Genomic DNA, 21365 nt, shown 5'->3' with positions numbered 1-21365 from the left:
CGCTCCGATCCCGACCGCCCGACCACGCGGCTGCTCCTGGTTTAGGATGGTGGCGGCCACATGGCCACTGCGGGCCCTGCCCTCCTGTGGCTTTGGGGCCACTCCTGGCCCCGACCTCTCTCAGCTTTGGGGCTGCCCCCAGCACCAACTGTGGGGCCACTCCTGGTGCTGGTCCCTGGGCTCCGGGGGAGGGCCCGGCCCCTCGGGGAAGGAGCCCCAGCCACCCGGGGAAGGAGCCCCAGCCACCCGCGGGGTCTCCCCGCTGCGGGGCTCCGGGTCTGAAAACCCCAGCTGGGCCGCGGGGGGGCTGCCCGGCCTGTTCAAACACCAGAGGCCATGAGGGCTTTTCCCAGCCTTTCTTCATTTTCAAATGCGCCGTTACACAGGGGCATTCGACCTTTTTTTTTTTTTTTTTTTTTTTTTTTTAAAAAAAAAAAGTGATTTAACCAGGTATCAATCTTTAAAGTGAACCAACTGATTGGCTCTTCTAAACTAGCCAGCTGACCGGCTTCCGCAAGTCCCGACACCCTGTTCGCCGCCTCGCAGCCGAGCCCCGGGCTGCCGTGGAGGCGCGACGCCTCGCCGCCCGGCGAAGCTCCCTCGCACGCTTGTGCAATGGCCTGCGTTGGAAGCGACCCTAAAGACCACGAGGTATTTTAGATTACTGCCCTGATGAGCTCGGGTAGGAATCCCTCAAAATTAAACTCGATCAAAATCATAGCTTATGACTCTAGCTAGTGTGAAAACTGCTAGGATAATTCCTGACTATTTCTAAAACCCTTTTTTTCCCCCCTGCTTAAGTATGGAGTATTATTGTTTGTTAACACTAAAAGCAACTAAAGTATCTGTTCACAGTCTTTTATCAGAATTTAAACAAAAACTTAAGTTTGGTTGGGCTTATTTTGTTTCCTCTCACACTTCTTAATTACTAAAATACCTTTATTACTTTTGACATGAAATAATATATTAAGGTACATTTCTGCTTTAAAACCTCATAAAGCTTTATTTTTTGTAGTTCATATAAAGTTCCTTATAGGATGGACACTGTCTTCTCTGGTAAGTAGAGATAATTCCCAGTTGAAAAGGTAGACTAATTTCTTATAACAACTAGGGGAAAAATTAGCCTCCTAAAGAAAAAAAGCAAACTAAATGGAAAGGAGATAATCACTTTCAACTGAAAAACTTGTTGAACTGAAAAAAAAAGTTGGATAATTTGGCAATACATTATAATGAGATGAATGAAGCATGCTCCTCTGAAGAGGAGAGGGAAGATGAGTTCAAAATTAAACACCAGATCGGGTGTAAATGAAGACTTTTCTTTAGCGAAAGTACAATCCATTCTCTCTTATGTTAAAAATTCAGCTGTTGCTGTGTTTCCTGGATTCAGTTTTGTAGCAGAATGGCTTCTATCCAGGGATAGTTAAATAAGTTTAGAGAGGTTTAAATACATTATCCCTGGGGGAAAAGAAATATGTGCAGTAAATAGTGTGTTTCTCGTATGAATGTTATGTAAAATCATCTCCTTTATATGCAGTGCCCACTGTAAAATTATAATTGTGTGGGGAAGAAATGCTCTCTTGAGAGAAGACATCCTGCTTCCACCCCAGGAAATTTAATAATGAAGGTAAGTCTGCAATTAATAAGTCAAATGTATTTGTATGTATGTATAGATGTTAAAAAATGTTTGGGACAACAATAAACCTAAAAACCTCCTTAGTCATGTTTGGGCTTCTTAACTGAAACTTGAATATTAAAATATTCTCCCTCCACATATGGCTAAAAAAGGTGATGAGAGAGAAAAGCTAAAATGAAAGGAGAAGAGAGTTTCAAAAGCATTCCTCCAAAAGACAGAAAGAAGAAAGACTCAAGAGTTGACAAGGCTGACCTCACAAGTTACTGTTTGTCATTACTGCTAACTGATTACAAAAATGAACTTTAAGCATTGATGTATTCTGCAGTTCCTATTTAGGTCATAACCTTGTAGCAATGACTTTCACAGACTAATTGCTATATGTAAGGGAAGATAAAGAGAAATCTTGGATTTTGTTAAAAAATTTTCTGACTGGGCCTCTTTTTCAAGAAAAGGTTTGTAGTAATTAAACTATTTATATTTTAAGTCAGTTTTTATAATTCAGAAGTTATTCCTTGCCCTGTCACTTGGATATAGAGACTAAGCACATCTGATCACATCTTTTGCTTGTCTCTGAAATAATCAGCTATCTTGTGCTCCTTTTGAAATGAAGACCCTTGAAGTGAACACAATATATCACTTGAATACAAATTTGATTTTTATGATGACTTTATGCAATCTTTCACTTTATTCTACTCCCTTTCTTATGCAGATTAGCAATGTATTGCTTTTTTAACTGTTACAGTATACATTGAACAGTATTACTGTTTTAGAAGTGTTTCATTTGGGATTCAGATATTTTCAGAACTCTGAGCGACTTTAATGTGTTAATAGTTCATGTGTAAATGCTCCTTCCCTGCAACTGGTTTTCTTTTATTTCTTCCAAGAAGTTGTTTCCAATAGTCTTTTCCAATCTTCTCAAGAATGTACGAAGTATCTCATACTAAACTTCATTTCATGTGGTAAGCATAATTTCATGGATAGGATTTTTTCCTAGTCTAGTCAGAGTCCTCTGAGAAATCCTACAGGGCAGAATTTTTGGACTCATGTTGTTCTATATGTCTGTTGCTTTAAAGTTGTCATTGTGTAGAAATATACCTCCAACTAGTTATTTGGGGTGATGATCTTTTTCCATCTGAGCTGACACCAGGGAAGCAATTTCTGGCTTGATTAGGTGCTTACAAGACTTTCAAGTTGGTTTCTTGAGCATGACCTGTATTTAGTCTCCCCCTGCTTTCCAAATAATGTTCTGGGCTCTGTACTGCTCATGGATGGCATCCTGAAGCAGCCTGCTATCATGGTGCAAGACCTTTTAGTTATTTCAGGTTCTGAAATCTCTTTCAGTAACCTTGTTTTGGGCAGATGAGCCTTAGTCTGTTATTTGTAGATCTCTAATGGGATTGATGGGGAGGGGTGAGCTTGGTCAGCCATGCCTTGGTAAGCCTGTGAGTGATGTGACACGTGGATGAAAGAATTTTGAAAAAGGGAAAGTAAAATTCAGCTGGGAGCTGATTTTTACCTGCTGCTGAAGGAAACATTATTCACATCTGCTGCTGCCCTCCTGAAGCCAAGTAAGGCAACATGGGGAACCCTTTTCCTTTGAGATTTTTCCAAATAAAAGAGGATTCACTCATAACCTGATGTTTGATTTCCTATGCCCTACAGATAGTTCTGCACAGGTGGGCTTGCTTGGGTTCAGCAGGAGGGTGAGACTGATGAATGAATTAGTGCAACTGGCCAGCTGAAGGTTGCACACCAGAATTCCTGTTAATGCAACTCTACATTAAGTATGTATTGAAGCCTGAAAAGAAAAGCCCTTCAGTAAATCCACTGAGAATAGGGGAAGCAATGATAGAAGTAATCCATTCAAGATTTTACACTTTTATCATGTTCAAAATCATACTTTAGGAATCTGATGGATTGGTTTTTTAATCTCTGTAGATCAAGCACTAAACATTTTTTTTTCCTTGGTACTGGAATTTTTAACTTCTATGTTTTGCTCATGGTTATTGAGGGAGGTGGTTTTTTAGGGATCTTAAATGGCTGCTACCATAATGCATAAATCTGTGACAAGATACAGCATAATTTCTTTTGAGGCACATGCAATTTTTAAAAAGCCTTTTAAGGAAAGAAGTCTACTGATTGCATTCTATAACTATGAAATGTCTTGCATAAAATGTCATAAACATGGAAACTTCTTGCATTAAAAGATGATAGTATATGCAGCTGCCTCTAGTAAAGGACACAGCTATGCCAATGGAATAAATACTACTTCAGTTACTGTTAGAAGTGTACTTTGAAAAGCATAGCTGAATAACATTATTTTACTAGTTTTTTGATGTAGGAAAACATTTGTAGCAACTAAGTGTGAAATTTGAGGAGGAGGATGAAATTTCACTGTCTATTGAGGTCTTGACAAAAATCAATAAAGAAAAATAAATTCTTGCTGCTTTAAATCAGAATGGGAATCTGGTTGACATGATTGTATTAGGGGAGCCTCCTCCCTTCCTGTCTGTTCAGGGCTGACAGAAAACTGCCTAGAGCACAGGTGATTCCTGTATATTCACTATTTTGTGTTTTCTTGTGGGCAGTGCAAAGTTCCATCTTCTGATGGAGTTCCCCTTCTTTTTTTTAATTCTTCCCTCCCTCCTCCAAACACCACTGGGAAACTAGCTCAGAAAAAACATCAGTCTTTAACCTATAAGCAGCTTCTTCCTAATGCCTCTTTCCTAAAAGTAGCTAAAGCAAAATTATGCTTTTCCCAGCACAGGAGTTGGAAACACCCTCAAGGCATAATTGAGGCTGTAGCCCCTCATTCAGGACTGTCTAGTGCCTGTGAATTGCTTGCCCTTCTTGGCAAAGTATTTCTCTTGAATCTGTCTGTAGAGTGTCACCGTAATAATAAATATGCACTCCTAACTTAATATTGTGAACTGATTTTGTGCAAATTTAATTTAAATGTAAGGCATCAGGATCATTATTAATTCAGAAAGAAAATCCTATGTGTTAGATTCTTTTAATGTGACATTATTTTACAGAGTTAAAGTGTTGATTGTAGAGGTTATTAATACCTAGGTTGTAGTCAGTGTAGCAATTAAAACATGACAATTATATACTGTGGGTAAGACATTCAGCAAGGTAAAATATAATAAAAGTGCAGAATTTACTCTTTTAAGTAAAGAATGTCCCAAGATAGGAGAAGACTTGACTAGGTGTGAGGATGCTTATTTGCAAATAGGAAGACCTGGGCTCCTGTCCAACTTCCTAGATTTTCTGAGCTCTGGATAGCATGTGTTCACTGTAAAATACCTATGTTGCATTTCAAACCTGCATGTTCTTTTCTTTTTACACTAGAAGCTTAATGGTAGTTATCCTTTATTCAGCACATCATGGAGTTTAGAATTGAGGATATTCTTAAAGACTAAGGCTTGTAGCAGCAATTCCTAGGTGTTGTTGTGCACACTGTCTTTTAAGGCCACACAATACTTTAAAGGCCTTTAGCAATTAGGCCTGATTAGGTGATTAGGCCAAAAAGAGGGCTGCTGCTGTGTAATTTGGCTTGGAGGCACACAGTACCAGCAAATCAGGCTGCTGGCTACAGAAGTAATGTTGGTTATTTTCTCATTTAAATACAAGTGAAACTAAATGGCCGTAATAGGAGAATTTTTTTTCTGGATTTTTTTTCTGCCATAGGGAATGCCATTATTTTTTAAGGTTGCCTGTCCCAGATGCTCCTTACAGAAAAGTACAAGTGCATCAAAAAAGGAAAATTCAGTGTGAAAACACACATGGTCTTTTGATTTCTGGATAAGTTGAATTTGGGGAAGGTAAAAAAAAATCTTCATATAGAAGAATATATATAAAAAAGTGTTTGACTGCAGTGAAATAATCTGTTAAATATGACAGACTGAAATCATCATCACACTGATTAAAAAAGGAAAAAGGAAAAGAAGTATAGATCTTTCAAGGCTTCCATTAGCTTGCGATAACATCTAGAAAATAGGCCTTATCCTTCTTTGACTTTGAACTGAACCAGAAGTGTTACAGAAATAGCTTTGAATCATATAGTTGAGGGGCAAACTTAAATTTTAAGAGATTTGTGGTTTGAAATAAGACTGTGACTGTGTTCCATTTCTGACAGTGGTCAGTATCTTGATTATTTCTCTACTTTTGTTATCATAGTTTGACTGTGTGAGTGCTGTCATTTTAAAAAGCCAAAATTATGCAAAAGAGTCGAGTGGGGAGTGTTTCTGCTCTGAGCTTTTTTGTGTCTTTGGAACAGAGCAGTTCATAGAAATGGGTGGTGGTATAGTAGACATTTAAAATATTGATAGCTGTACAAAAAAATACTTTCTTGTCAGTTTGCTTTTTCACACAGAAGCACAGAATATTCTAAGTCGGAAGGCACCCACAAGGGTCATCAAGTCCAACTCTTGAAGTTTGTACATTTTCTGTACACTGCCCATTTTGTACAGTTTCTACACTTTGCATTGAGTTACCACTTAATCATTTAATGTCATTAATGCCATTAATGTCATTATGTTGATCTGTGTTATTTAGGTATTAGAAGATAATGAATATAAAAAGTCATTGGCGAAACACATAAATTAATGTCATTCTTCATATTATGATAGGAGAGTTTTGAGATGAAAAGTACACATGTGAACAGAGAGCTGTGTGGCTTTCCCCCTTTTAGTAGACATCCATGTGTTATTGTGATCTCTTTTAAGTTAAAGTTTCTATCAGACTGGATAACATTTCCATTGCAGCTCATCAATGTATATTACTTATTCACTGTACTTCTTTGATTACACTGGAATGTGTTCTTTCCCTGGGAATATCAAGAGCTATGTAATTAAGGAATAGCATGCAGGTGAATGACCTAGATATTTCACACTATGCAGCTGGGAATAAACAAATGGTTCTCATGTTTTGGTGCATTAGCAAATAGAGGAAATAAGCTTTCATGAGAATCTTTCATCTAAATCAGGTGAACAGGTACACATCAATATTTATTGCAATTGGATGTAGTAGTTTTCACTTGACAGAGTACCATAACAATATTTACTTTAGAATAAGTATTTCTGGGCATTGTCAGGATATTTTGTTTTACTGCTCTGTGAGTCATCTTCTGAGATCACTGTCTCACATCAGGAACTGGTGGCCTGGAAATCCTGAAAGCAATGGCAATACATGACCTGCACTTGGAAAACAATCATCTAAGAAGAGCACCAATAAAATACATTATAAAGTTTTCTTTAAAAGTGAAAAGGTAGAATGAAAAATTTACCTATATCAAACTTGATAAAGTATTTAGATAAATCTGATGGCATAAGTTTTATGTGAATAAGTAAGTAGGATAAAAAAAAGACATTTTGATTTCAGTGCAAGCTGTGGCTACAATTTTTGCTAAGGAGGATTTTAGCCTTTTTTCTTGAGGAGAAGTGGTCAAACTTCAGTGGAAAGCTGTGTATCCGTAGGCTAAATTAGCTTTAAGAATAACTTTACAGTTGATGAACTTTTATCAGTTGTGCATGTTTAGAATGTATGCAGTGCAGGTGCTAAGAAAAATCTTACTTGTACTGTTAGAAATAAACTCAACTTTTGTTACAGTGAAATGGGGACAAAGTCTTTGAAGCAAAAGAAAATGGTTTTCTTATGATGAGTCAGCAGAGCCCAGTCCCTGTCCCTCCATGAGCTGACCACAGACACCACAACAAAGTAACAACTTTTTATACCCTTTCCCAGCCAGGGGTGGTTCCTGTCCTCTTTCCCATTGGATAGATATCAGGAATTTACGTTCTCTCCTGACTGCCTACTTTTGTGTCTCCTCCCCTCTCATCCTCCTTCCTTTCTTGTCCTCTCTTCAACCCTGCCCCTCTCCCAGCTCAGAGCAGCACCCAACAGATCAAACAGAACATGTCCAAATCATAGATGACAGCAGATAGGGAGCCAACAGCTTTCATTCTTTTACTCAATAATCATTTCTTTGGCTGCAGCAGTGTTATTTCATCTCTCACAGCATGAGGACTAGAAAATGAGAGGAATGCTGTAATTTAGCTGAACAAGTTGTTTGCAAGCTAATGCAGTGCAGGATGGTGGGCACAGAAGTGTATATTGATGCATTATGTCCTTAAGGGAAACCACACACGCTCTCTTGACTATTAAGGGGGATTAACTTCCGAAATTAGGCATACTGTACACTTAATATTGGAAAAGGTGCCAGTTCAGACTGACACAGCATAGGGACTGCAAGCAAAGATTCCTTTGATTCAAGTCTCATATGTGACCCAGCGAAAAAAGCAATTTGAGAAGTTGACATGGTAATCTGAGGAGGGCCTTTCTTTCAAATCAAGGGGCAGTAGATTTGTATTTATCTATTTTGCAAGGTCCAGTTTTAATAACTTTTGATGGGTTCTTCTAGTGTGTTTAATTTCACGACTGAACTTGTATTCTGCACATCCTTAACTCTTTGTTAGGTTTTTATCCCATGCAGGAAGTAAAGGCCAGAATTCTCAGCATCATTTACTAACTGTGACACTTGGAAAGCTTTGAGGGCACAAAGTAAGGTATTGATGCACCATGGGGAATAATTTTAGTAAGTACATCTTTCTCTTCGCAATACCTGTTGCTACTTTAATGTATGAACTGTGTTGACGGTATGAACCTTCAAATCACTTTGAAGGTTCATACAGTTTGGATTGTTTAGAGAGGCTCTGTCATTGACAGATTCATGAATTTATGTTTTCCCTGCTTATCTCCAAATCCCACAAAGAGAACCTAAAATAACTCTCCATTTAGTGATATTTGTTGTACCTGTTGACTCTTCACATTCGGCATGCTTTTAGGAAGCTGGAATTTGTTTGAACACCTGGTCTATCCAATTTCCTGCAGCTTCTGATTGCTTTTTCCTCTCCTGGTTGACCTGGGTAAGCCTTTAAGGTTACGTAATATAGGTCTGGCACAGATAAAGTTTTAGTGTTTGGTTGAATTGTACAAAGGTGTGGTGGAACTCTGAGGGGGAAAGGAAGTGTGTCTGTTCTTAATTGTCATAGCATTTAATCTGCTTCACTTGACCCTGTGAGCTTTTTTTTTTCCCCTCTTCAAAAAGCATGGAAGGGATCCTCTCCTGAGCTTCCTCCACTCTGGTCAGGAGCTGGGTGAGCCTTCATAGATTTACTAAGTCAGAGCACCAGTCCCATTGATAATTGTGCTGTGAACCATGGCCAAGACACTTTCAGGTCTCTTCTAAGTGACCTGGTAACTATCTCTCACTTGCAGAATAATTTAGTGTGTTTAAAGTCTCTGGATAGGCCAATAAAAAGATGAAAATGCGGTTAAATGGGTACTGAAGTCAGCCTAAAAAATGCAATGATATAGTTCTGTTGCTTACCATTTTCTCCTTTTCTCTCCTCTTTCTCTCTTACAGCTGTGTGTGTAGTGCTCCTTGATGGGTGGTAAACAGGTTCATCTCACAACTACGGATAAACAAGGTTAGAATCTCTGGTGAACTAGTTAACGTTATTTTGAAGCTAGATATTTAGTTCAGCTGAATGTTTTACTAAATATTCTGAAATGCTTTAAGTAGTGAAGCTAGCCCAAGCTTGGCACAGAGTTTGTTAGTGTCATTAGAGTGTTTCTTGATTTTGACCAATTGGCAAACAAACCTCTAACCTAATGGCTAAATTTAGCAAAATTCCATTTTATTACTGTGGAGCAGAGTTTTTTCCCATCCTATGAGCCTTTCATTTGCTAGTTTTTGATTATTTTTTCCTTAATTTCTTTTTGTCTGGTTAATGGATTGATTTCAATGGGTTTATTAAGGGGCTGTGTCAGTGGAAATTTTGATGCCCAAATCCTATATATTGCTTGTGTCTAACAGGAAAAAAAAATTACCTCTGTTTGAGATTTTGGTTATTGGTGATGTTGGCCATCAATCTTAATAATATCATAGCTCCAATTTTTGCACAATTTTAATAAAAGGAATACATTCAGTCTCTTGGAATGGTTGCAAAACCAATTACAGAAATGTCAGAATTTCCACAGGAAGGTAACCTTCCTCTTAGCAGTATCAGGTGAACAAAACAAATTGATAGTGATTAAAGTGTCAGGATATAATTGCATTTTCTTTCAAATAAACCATCAACTCTCAATAAATAATTAAAACAAGTCATGTTCCTCAAGATGCTGCAGTTGAGGATCTTTTATTAAAAAGTGCTAGGAGCCATTATTAGATTTTTTTTTTAAATGATAAGTTTTTTTCTTAATGTCAGATTTTATTACTTTGCTGTTCTTTGGGGTATATTTTCTTTTCCCCAGGTTTACTGGGAGAGCATAACTTGTGTCACAAGCTGTAATGAGATATGCTCTCCAAGATGGTTTTACAAGGAACACGTGAACATAGGCTTAGGAATGGTAAGTAAGTTTTAAAATCAGTGTCCCAAGAGCTATAACATATCTATGTAAAGCTTTGACATATAAATTAAAGAGTGTCTTTCTCTTTTTTTTTTTCCAATATTTTCTCTAGCTAATTGCGTACTCTCTGCTGTCTTAATAAGACATTCAGTTTTAATAAACAAAATAAAACCCAGAGGGACAAGGGAGCCATGAGAGTGGACTGTGTCAGTCTGCTCATTGGTGATGATAGAATATGAACTAGCTAAAGGTTTATTGACTTCAAGAATCCAGGGGCATTTTGTGAGACTGACAGGTAATGTTCTTAAACATCTGACTGCCTTAGTAAATATAGGATATTGTGTACCAGAGTGTTGTTTTATTGTGTTTCAGGATAGAAGCAGAGATTTAAAAATATGATATTCATATTTTTCTCTTATGCCTCCTGAGTTTCTTTGGGCTAGTGCTTTGAGGTTTGTGGTTTTTTTTTTTTTTTTTGTCTGATCTAAGCTGGTTGCACAGTCTTCTCTGTAAAGGCCAGAAACTGTTGAAAAGATAATTTTTTATCTCCAGAAACTGAAGCTTAAACATTAACCTTAATTTTTCATTTGCCTAATTAAAATCTTTCATCCAATTAAATCTCCAAAACAAGTATGAATTAAATGAAAACTGAGTAACATATTCTGTAAGACAAGTAATTAGCAAATCTTGTTGCTGGTATGAATAAGCACATAAGTTTCTCTGAGGTTTCAAACTAACCAAATGTTAGACTATGCTAGACAAAGTTCTCTATGTAATACAAATTTTAAAAGGGAGTTGATATAATGCTTGGATTTATAAAGGTGTGTAAGGAAAAAATAACCAAGTTTCTTCCAGCTTTTTGTATTTTTGTAAAGGTGTACATATGGAATTTACAGATTCTTAAGCCTGGGGTGCAGTGGTCTTGCAAAATGAAACAAACATTTTAAAAAATAGCAAATGCAAATGGGGCAAATGTGTTCAAAAACCTCCCTGTGGGTGAAGGCTGTTGCCTTCCTTTTCCAAACCACAACTTAATTTTGCGTTCTCACACTAGTACTTTATCTTTGTTTCTCTCTTTGTATGCTGGTGGGATAAAGTGGATGTTCTTCTTAGAAACTCTTCTACTTTCATTAAGTTTTAGGAAAGTGTAGTGGATGCTAGTGATCAATGCACAGCATGTGATACCAATGGCCCTTTTATTTTTAAATCCCTTTTTTGATGTAGAAGAGTAGTAATACCTGCTGTTCTAAGCATGACAGATTTGATCCTCTTGAGTGTAAAGGTTTGCTGAACATTCATGGTTTACTAAAACTAGCAAAGTTTTCATGTTAATAGCTAATGTTATCCACATAAATCACACCAAAGACTTGACTTGATCTCTTGGAGCTGATTTCATTGTTAAAAAAAAAATGAAGCAATTTGATGATTTGATGGACTCTACAACTCGCATTTTAGTCTGTCTGTAGTTCTGTACTTTCATATGAAGCCTTATAAATTGCTTGAGCTTTGCAGCAATGAAGCTTGAAGCTTAAAGGAATATCCTGTTCAGGTATACAGAGTTGTTTCAGCAGGATGGTTGTCTGTGATTCACTGGCACAAAACTGTTTTCCAGGTCTTCTTTATCCCTGAAACAAATTACAGAAACAGACAGAACTCAGCCCATCAGCAGCTGTTTTCCCAAGTCCTGGTCTCACCTTGATCAAATCCCAGGTCTGCACAGCAGGCTGGCTAAGTGGAAGCGCCTTGCAGCATGCCCTGCAGGCCTGCTAATGAAGTCTAATTCCACTGAGGACCAATGACAGTACCCTTCAGAACAGAAATATTCCTCAGAAGATTTAATTTATCCCACACTGGGGCTTTTGGGAGCTAGGCAAAGAGGAGCCGAAAGAAGGTCCTAAATAGTACAAGCATGTTCCTGATGGTTTTAATTCACTTTTGCTAAACCCAAGTAATTTTTAATGTCACTACACTGGGATGCTATTGCAGTTGGCACACAACAGCATGTGCATTGCAGACCTCTTGCCACATGTATATTCTTCCCATCTGCCCTCCTCTAGTAATGGTTCCTGCTGAGAGCTTTTCTTTTTCTACCTTTTCTTCTTTTTTTTTTTTTTTGTGCTCTTCCTATTGGATCCCACTTTTGACTGCCTTTCCCCCTCTGACCACATCTTCCACAGCCTCTTGCTTTTTTTTTTCTCCAGATTAACATTTCTTGTTGCACTTTTAGCCACCATAATTCCCTATCAGTTTCAAGGAAAATTATCAGCGTTATTATGAACCGTATGAACCCCCATTTCTTATGAAACCCCTTTTCTTTCTTCCTCTTCCCCAGAAAGCAACCTCATTTCTGGATTTTTAGAATATATGTGCCCATCAATGTGTTTGTCTTCAAATAAAGTGTCTCTAACAAGAAATAGGCTTATTAATTAAATTTAATGCTTTGAGGAACTAAGTATCTGTATAATGATATTCGCTAAAATCCATCCTTTTAACGGCTTCTGTTTTTTTCCTAGACTGTTTAGAGTTAGTAAGTGTTAGGGACCATTTGCCTGATCATGTCATACAAGACCAGCTGTGGATGCTTCAAATACTGATTTATATTTTGAGCAGTTATGGCTGAAATGTGGAAAAAAAAAACTTTAAAATGTTGGAGTTTTCAGAAATTTTCCATTGGTTGAACAAACTCTCTTGATGACCTGTCTGGTATGAACTTGTGATTAAAGTCGAAGAGAGATTTGAGCTCTTCTGGCTCTTGTCTGTAAGAGGAGAAAACTGTTGGAAGCTTTGTGTTTCTGTTGGGAGTAAGAGCTGGAGTTCTTTAGGTGAACTTGTTTTCCCTTGTAGCAGGAGAGAGCAGAGATTTATCAGCTCAGAGCCTAGTGAGATATCTAGTAGAAAACTTTCCATTTCCTTGGAAATGTCTTCAACCACCTGCCAGGGCAGAAATTTGAATTGGAGGTTCAGGCATAAACTGAAGCAGTATTTTTCAAATTTTATCATCTCAACAAGAAAGATTAGATAATAGGCGCATGAAGTAAAAGATTGTGGTTATCTCTTTTTTTCCTGTGATATAGTAGCTCTTACTTGTTCTAGAAATCTTCGGAGTTTGTAATTTTTTCCTGACATGAAGTAGTGTGCCAATTCTTACTTGACTAGGCTAACTTTTGGAAGTGTTTTGGTTTTGTTGGTGTTTCTAAGTGAATGGTTCTTTGAGTGCAAATGGGTGCTAATCCAAAAGATCTGTACTAAATTATAAACTGCCTAAATGTGAAATGTAAGAGAAAAATTTTGAACTCTTTGTTCTCTGGTAGGTTGGGTATTGAAATTGTTCTCTTCGTGAGTAGGCTTTGAGCCTATTAACTTTTTTTTTTTTCTTTTTAAAGAATGTAATACTAATTGTGCCTCTAGTATTCTTTCATAAAGAAGCCAGCAGTGAGACTGCTTGGAAAATTTACACTTTTGATCATGATGTTTTAATTGCCTTCTGCCTCCAGGACTCTGAGTGTCTCCTTACAGAGAAAAAAATGCAGGGATCACAGGGTCAGTGAGAAAGCAAAATGGAGCAAGGCATTTGCCTCTGAAGCTGAGGGGAAAAAAAAAAAAACAAAAAAAAACAACCCTAGTAAAACCCCAAAAAATTAAGTGTCTCCAAGTAACTAATAAGAAAAAGCAAAAGCAAAAGCCCTCAGGTCACCTGATTTAAAATCCACAAACGAAACAAATAGGTGATGGGCATCTGATTTTTCTTATTTTCACAGGGCCTAAATTTTCAATTTGCAGCAATTATGTTTGTCCTAACAGGTCATCTGTGTAAATAGATTAACTGAAAGGTTTTATATAAGAGGAAAAAAAAAAAAGGCAACTCTTAACTCTTGGACTAGGCAATTATATATTTCATCATTTTTTGGACTGACTTGAAATCCATTAATTTGGCAAATACCAAAAATCTAGTGGATGATATTTTTATTTTTTATGCCTACTTTTCATCATGTCAATCCCCTTTTCCTCTACCACAGGTTTCTGCTCCAACATTCAGAGATTTTAGACTCTTTCTGAAGATGTAGATGTACAGGAGCTTTAAAGGCTTGCACCACATAAAAAGGGGTGCAGTTTCATTACTGATGCTGATTTTTTTTCTGAGTGACTTTTTTTTGGTACCAAATTGGCTCCTCTTCTTGCTGTGACTGCTATGTAAATTTATACTTTTTAAGCAATTTATCCCCTTTTTGTGTAAATGCCTAAAAAGTCTTTCAAAAAGCTTTTTTCAAAATTTGCAGCCTTTCTCTTTGCATTTACATTGTATATTGGCAGTTTAAGGACACTTTCTAAACCAGTGTGTGCTGTAGCATCACATAAATGATCTGCAATGAGGACCAAACTCTTTATCTGAGTGTACATATCTGACTGAAGGGTTTGAAACTGAAAGGCTGAAGTAAAATATTTGGCACCCTCCTCATGTAAATATGTTAGGAATTTATGGGTTACTAATCTCTGCCACAATAAATCAGTTCTTAATAAGAACTTAAATAATCATGGCTCGGAGACAATTTATCCACTCTTGAAAGTTAGCTAACAAGCCTTCAAGGCATGCATTTGCCTTTGCCTAGGTCATCATTGGAACACATTTCTGCATCCAATCCTACATCTTTTTATCAATCTAGCAGAACACCCAAGCTGTAATTTTTATCTGTGAATTCTCTTTCCTTTTCCCCTGCTCCATCTGACTATTATCACACCTACTGACATGTAATTGGACTGGCTTCATGGCTGTGATTAAATTCACAATTAAAGAAGACTCCCACGGAAGTCTCCTTTCTCTTGACATCCGAGATACTGTTTTTGTGGTTTGGTTCTTGTTACTAATCAAGATGCTGCATGACTGCTGCTGGTGGCTTGCAGTGGTCCAGGGGCAGAGCCTTCTGCAGGGATGGGTATTGTGTTGAGGGTTTGTGTGTCTGGGGTCAGACTAATAGCTTGTCCTTCAGCTTATTATTTATAGAAAAGGTTTCTGAGTGATATATTTACACTGGAAGAAATCACAAGAAACTCTGGTAATGCCAAATGGTTTCTAGAATGACAAAATTGTCATGACATCTGTAGTGGCTGAAGAAGTAAAATGTGTGTTCTGATAGACCTGAAGTGATGCTTAGGTATGCTCCTCTTTTAATATTTCCTGGGCGGAAAGCTTAGGAAGTGTTGAAGCCAACAGTATTCCTGTTGCCAGTTCCTTTGGCTGCTAACTCCAGTTGGCAGATTCTCTGAATAGACGTAACAAATGGTACAGGATGCGATTTCCAACAGAGAGCAACTTACAGAGGTTCCTGCAGAATCAATTACCAAAATCCCATACCAAATGTGGTAGCAGCTTCAAGAGCTCTTCTAAGCTGGAAGCCATCCTCACCTGCTATCTCATGGCTTTGCTCTACAGTGTTTTACACATTTTAGAGATGCTGTTAACTGCAGCTAGGAATATAATGCTGTGGTTTTGATTTGAGACACTGTTTAAGCAATACTCTCTCCTGTTTTATTAATTATAGCACACTGGCAGGGTTCTACTGAGAGAAAAATGTGTGTATATTATTTACCTGTACATTATAGGTATGTACATTAAATTTCGACTGATTGTGGACACAATCATGGTACACTTACACAAGTAGTGTTTAGTCATTCTAATAATCTTACCCAAGTGGCTGCACTCTATTCCTCGGTGTTCTGAAATTGTTTGCTTCCTTTCAGAAAAACTTACTATAAATTATGCATTATTTATACTTACAGCCATTCCTTATTGCACATCTTTGTTTTAGCAGTTAAAATTATCTTATTGTGAAAGAGGATTTTGCCTGTAATAATGATTTGCTTGCATGAAAACACTTCAAACATCTTATTAAAAAAGCATTACAGTTCAAGAGTGCTTTGACCCAATAAGCTATTTAATAATGTTAAAGGGCACAGCCTCTTTGGTTTAAGAACAAAATAAAAACAGTCTGGTACACAGCGATAAAAAGGAGATGTTCAATTCAAATTTACACCCATGTTGTTTAAGAGTTGAAAGTTTATATAATGGTATTGTGTTTCAACATTTTACTTCCTATTAGTATATTAAATATTTTTCAGATTTATACTCATGTGACAATTTTACATTTTTCTTTTTTTTTTCTTTTATCCTCAATAGTTTATTCCTAAACGGTTTTATTAAATCAGGTAAAAAGCTTAACAATTGTTTCACTGTTTTGTTTTTCTCTATTTCACCTTCTTGAGCTTGGTGAATACCTTTCAACATGGCAGCTAGTGTCTAACATAATATTTGCTTAAGTAACATCAAATCTACAGATAAATATGCTGTTTAATTAACTCACCATGGTCAGTATTTTAATAGAAAGTTAAAAATTTGTATCTTCAGAGGCTACTGTTGCCTTCAGCTTTTGATGATCGGAATATCCAAGTTAATATTGCTCAATCAATTTTAGTAAGACTCAGTGGTCTGGAAGCAGTACCTTTCTGTTTATTTATTTAGGTCATGCTCATATGTAGATAAAATTCTTGAACCTACAGCAGCTCTTGGCAGTTTGAAAATTAGTGTTAATTAAGTTCTCTTATATTCCTTCAAGGCAGAGTGCAGTTGATGAGTTATCATGGAAATACAAGAAATCCTGAAGCTATTTCATAAACATAGTAATTTAACCTGAATTAAATGCTTTGCCAATGGAGACAAATGAATTCTTTGAAGTCACATTATTTGGTGTTTGGAAATACCTCAGAATTCTATATATGCATTTGTAATTCTGGGAAGTAGAGCATCTGAAGTGGTACAAGAAGACCTTATGCACATATAGATCTTTACAGAAATAGATGTGTCTGCTAACCTAGTTCTGCACTCAGGGACTGATATAATGCCAGTATTCTGGGTGCTTTAATATTTTTCTCTCATCTTAATATTGAACATTTTGCTGGAACTGAGAAGAGAATTTTTCCATTTGATGTGTTTTATTGGAGTTATTTGCACAGGACTGTAATAATACCACTGAATGTATTTCCCCCAAAGTGTGTAAGAACAGTAGTTACCTGTTGTAGAGTTTAATTGAATGCTTAATTTATTCTTCAGAAAGCAGTTTGTTCTCTCCAGAGAACTACTGGTTGAAGATTTAAAAGTAATGTTTTTTCCTCTCATCTTGGATAACAAAGGCACCACGGTTGTTCAGATGGGAACAGCTGTTCCTATCTTTCCAAAGTCTGAACTGTGCTCCTTTTTTTAACTTGGGAGGAAGAAGAAAAAAAGATCCTCATAGCTTCATGATATTGACCACTCAAGGTTCTTATTCCAAAGGGAGTATTTTCTGCATTTAGGAAATGAGTACTGAAAGATGTACTTAATAACTTGGACATCAGTCTTTGCACACAAAAATGCAACAAGAATCTGAAATCTGTCCCTAGAGAATGTGATCTTGTTCAAACTGATACTGTTTTAGATGTTTCCAGACTGTCAGTGTTCTCAAAGCAAGCCTGTTCAAATTCATTGAGCAGAATGACGTGTGAGCAGAATTTCAGATGTTCTCAGAAATCTGTGTATCATTTTCCACCTCATCCTCTAACTTCAGAGTAGCTGAGAACTCTTCCTACTCTGTGTACTTGTGTTTTGGAGAGGGTGAATTAAAATATAGTGAGGTTTATTCCTTCACAATTTTTGATGTGAGATAGATGTAAGACAGAAATGGTGTAGGCACACAGTTTATGTTAATTGGGGTGGGGCTGTGGCTGAGCCTCATCCCCAGTGGGCACAGCTGTGAGAGCAGGTGAGCAGCATTGAGGGCAGTCAGTGCCCAGGGGCACTGCCCAACCAAGAAGGGCACAGGGGGCTCACAGGTGCTGTGCATCAGCATCAGGGGCAAAAGCTGGGCTGAAGGACAAGAGGAAAAGATACTTGCAGTCTTCTGAAGGGATGGGGTGTTTCTCTGTGTGGGCAGGTGGCTGAAGCCTTCTGATAAGGCATGGTGTGACTCTTTTTGGGTGAATGCTTAAAACCTTCTGGAATTGTGTGATGATACTCAGTGTGTTGTGGCTATCTTGGCTGTAGCATGTGCTGTGACAAGATGGTTATTTTCCTTCAGCTGTTTTTACTGAGATAGTATGCTCAAAATCCAAAAAAATTTACCTGGATCCACAATCCAGAATTTTACTTGCTGCCATCTAAGGCAAATTATTCTGTTGGCATGGACAGACCTGATAATAATTTGATACAACTTAGAATATTTGACTCCTAGCTAAATGTACCTCTTTGTCTCAGTGGTTTGATGAGTGTACATAAAGATGAGTTTAAGGTGACTCTTTGGTAGCAATTATGAATGGAACAGAATCATATCTGTGACAGAATAATGAAGGATGACAAGACTTATTTTGGGACTTTCCAGTAAAATACAAAACATGGAGTGCTGTTTTTTCCCTTGAGTTCATTGTGTTTTCCAGTACTTCACTGAAACTTCTAATACTGACAATGTGGCTGCCACAACTTTTAAATGTGAAGCTGGAGTTTGAAGGAGCTGCTGAGGGTTTGTGATGCTACTTGGGTGTTTCTAATGATTTGTTCTCTGCCTCATGACTGCTCCAAGTGTGAGTGAGGCAAGGTAGAGGGAACTAGAAGAACAGGGACCAGTGTGCTAGATTGTGATGGCAAATATGTGGTAACCCATTAAATAGAGACAAGGATTATCCCAACTTTTGGAAATTATTATCACCTAGGTAGATACTTCTAGACAATTTGCTGCTGTTGCTTCATGTTCCCAGTGGGCTGTGCTGGCCCAGTTTCTTGAAATTCACATTTGAGTTGTCAACACATATGGCTGGGGTGCCTTTGGGGTTTGGGTGTAGTAGCAGAGTGGCTTTTTACATGATTTTGCAGCATAAGTGATTTAAGATAAATGATTTGATAAGAGTCAAACCTCCTCTGATCTTTGGCTTAATAAACCAAAGGAAAAAGAACCTTTTGTCTCTGACAGCAGTATGAAGGATCCTTCTATCATCATCAATGTATGGTAATATCTCTTAAGTGTCAAGTCCCATAGTTGTAATTTGTTTTGCATGATGTTGTATGAAAAAAATTAAATAAAAACAACAGTCATGCCACAGTTATTTAGATCAGATATTGTTAATGCCTTGAAATAGTATATTTTGATAATAAAATCAAATCTCTTTGCATGAAGAGTGAATTGAAGACGACATTAGAAATCTTTTTTTTTTTTTCTGTGGGGACTGGAAATACTGTGAAGCTCTTGGAATTAATTTAAATGACTGCTTTTCAGAGACAAAATTCATCTAACTTTTATATGTGTTGTCTTTATTCTTTTTTATCATTTGCAAAAATAAATTGCCATAGCAGTAATTTTTTAACAGCTGTAAAAGCCAGAATAATTTGTATCTAGAATGATTTTTAAATAATGGAACTCTTAATGAAAAGTTTCTATAAAACAGGGACCTGTGATGTACAGCAGATATACAAGGACTTAGAGAAACAAATATCTCTGATATGTTAGGAAGGGTATGCCAGATATTAAGACAATTAAACAATCTGATCTGGAATTTTGTTTGTAGGGTGTGCAGATGTGGAACTATTTGACATGGAAATTGAGATGAACTAGGCTAAATCTAATTCCTTTCTCTTTGTAAACTACTGCTTTTAAAGTAGATTTTCTGTTTATTATTGGTGATTTTCCAACATGGACTTTTAAAAGCAATCCACAGGAATTGCATGGCAGATTCTAATTTACTTCAGAGATTTGAGTATCTTACTACTTTAGTATTTGAACTTTCCAACCTTTGTGTATGCTTTTGAGAATTTTGGGTTAGCAGCTGCTTAGTTTGAGTGTTTTTTGTTCACACTGGTTATCTTAGTAGGGCATGACACATTTATACTAATAACTAATAAGATAAAAATGTCTTATTTTCAATTTTGAAAGAAGAAAATGCATAGCTCTTGCCTAAGGGGTTTTACAAACTGCCAGGGCTTTTGTTAAGTTAAATGGGTCAAAGGAAATGCATGTATTTTAAGAATTTGATAACTTTATTTGATTTCTTTCTTTGGATTTCTCTCCAAGAGAAGTCTTCTCTGGGCTGAGGATTTTGAGAGATGCAGAATTTTAAGCTGATCCTCTTGGCTATGTGTAGCTTATATCTGCCAACTGTAGCACCAGCAAGTACTATATGTTCTCTTAATTTCTACCTGTTTCCCCTTGAAATTGCCTCTCTTCTTTGGGAGATGCTGGGGAAGCTGGACATGACCCAAGGCTGTATGTGATTCTACTGGGGTCTTGGGTTTGGAAGTTAAGATTTTTCTGTTTAAATATCATTGCATTTATTGAGAGTGTGTATGAATGTATACATTTGTTCCTCAGTTCTTGCTGTATCCCATGGTGCTACGTATGGCTATTTCCAGACTATGAATAGTGAAGTATTTAGAAGTGGTTTTAGACTGCATGATGAATCTTTTGGTCTACTGCAGCTGTTAATACCTGCATGACTTTATTCCCATCAGACTTCACAGCCCTTTGCCTCCTGCTCCTCTGTTTGTGGTTTGCTGGGTGCCTTGTGGTCCTGCTGCTGCATGGGGAGAATGAACCTGGGGCAGCAGTGCCTTGCCTGGTATCCACAAGTGGAGATAAAAGATCCTCACCTGTGGCAGTTTCTCTAATCTGACCAAAATTTCTGTCCTTACCATCACTGCTAATATAGAAGTGTCTTCAGATAAGTGGCTGCTTGTTTTTTGCAGTTTAGGTCACCACCTCAGACTCCCAAAGAAATCCTGAAACTCTACTAATTAGCACAGATGCTAGTGGTATATTTCCTTTTTCTTTACTTATTGTTAACCTCAGAAGCATGTTCTTGTTTTCTTGGGAGTTTTCTACTGTTTCCCCCCCTGTCCTTTGTGTACTCTCCATTGTTGCACATCTGGTTATTTACAGATGCTGCATTTAGCTTCTTTGTTATTTTCATAATACCCTTTTTGCATGTGCTATAAAATACCCCTTTTTTTTTTTTTTGGTCCAAGAACAAATTGCTGTGTTGAGTCTGCTGCACATTTTCTCCCTTCAGACCTCTTTTTATTTAATTTTCATTTGCTATTTCATTTTTGCCCATCTTGTCACTCTTTACCACAGAACAGTGAATGTTCTTCCTTTTATTTAATTAATGTTCCTCTCCCTTTTTGGTCAATTTTTTTTTTTTTTTTTTTTTTTTTGCTAGAACTTTCTGACTTCTGTTTCTGGGCTTAAAACTTAAACCAGTGGGTGGATGGGTAGGTCAGAAGTCAGTGTACATTGCAAGTCATGATAAA

At 37.2% G+C, this 21365-nt stretch overlaps 1 long non-coding RNA gene across 1 annotated transcript; it reads left to right on the top strand.

Annotated features, from left to right (window-relative positions):
• The first annotated feature begins 507 nt into the window (after positions 1–507).
• Positions 508–20763, top strand: LOC146767733 (uncharacterized). Its single transcript, XR_014955010.1, has 4 exons — positions 508–651; positions 1535–8559; positions 9060–9123; positions 9950–20763. It is a non-coding gene; the product is annotated as an uncharacterized LOC146767733 (long non-coding RNA).
• Positions 20764–21365: the final 602 nt, after the last annotated feature.

The sequence above is a fragment of the Lonchura striata genome, chromosome 4, assembly GCF_050655825.1.
Source record: "Lonchura striata isolate lonStrDom1 chromosome 4, ASM5065582v1, whole genome shotgun sequence".
Classification (NCBI taxonomy): domain Eukaryota; kingdom Metazoa; phylum Chordata; class Aves; order Passeriformes; family Estrildidae; genus Lonchura; species Lonchura striata.
Note: the sequence above shows the minus strand (reverse complement) of the source record. Positions and strands in the feature narration are given on the sequence as shown.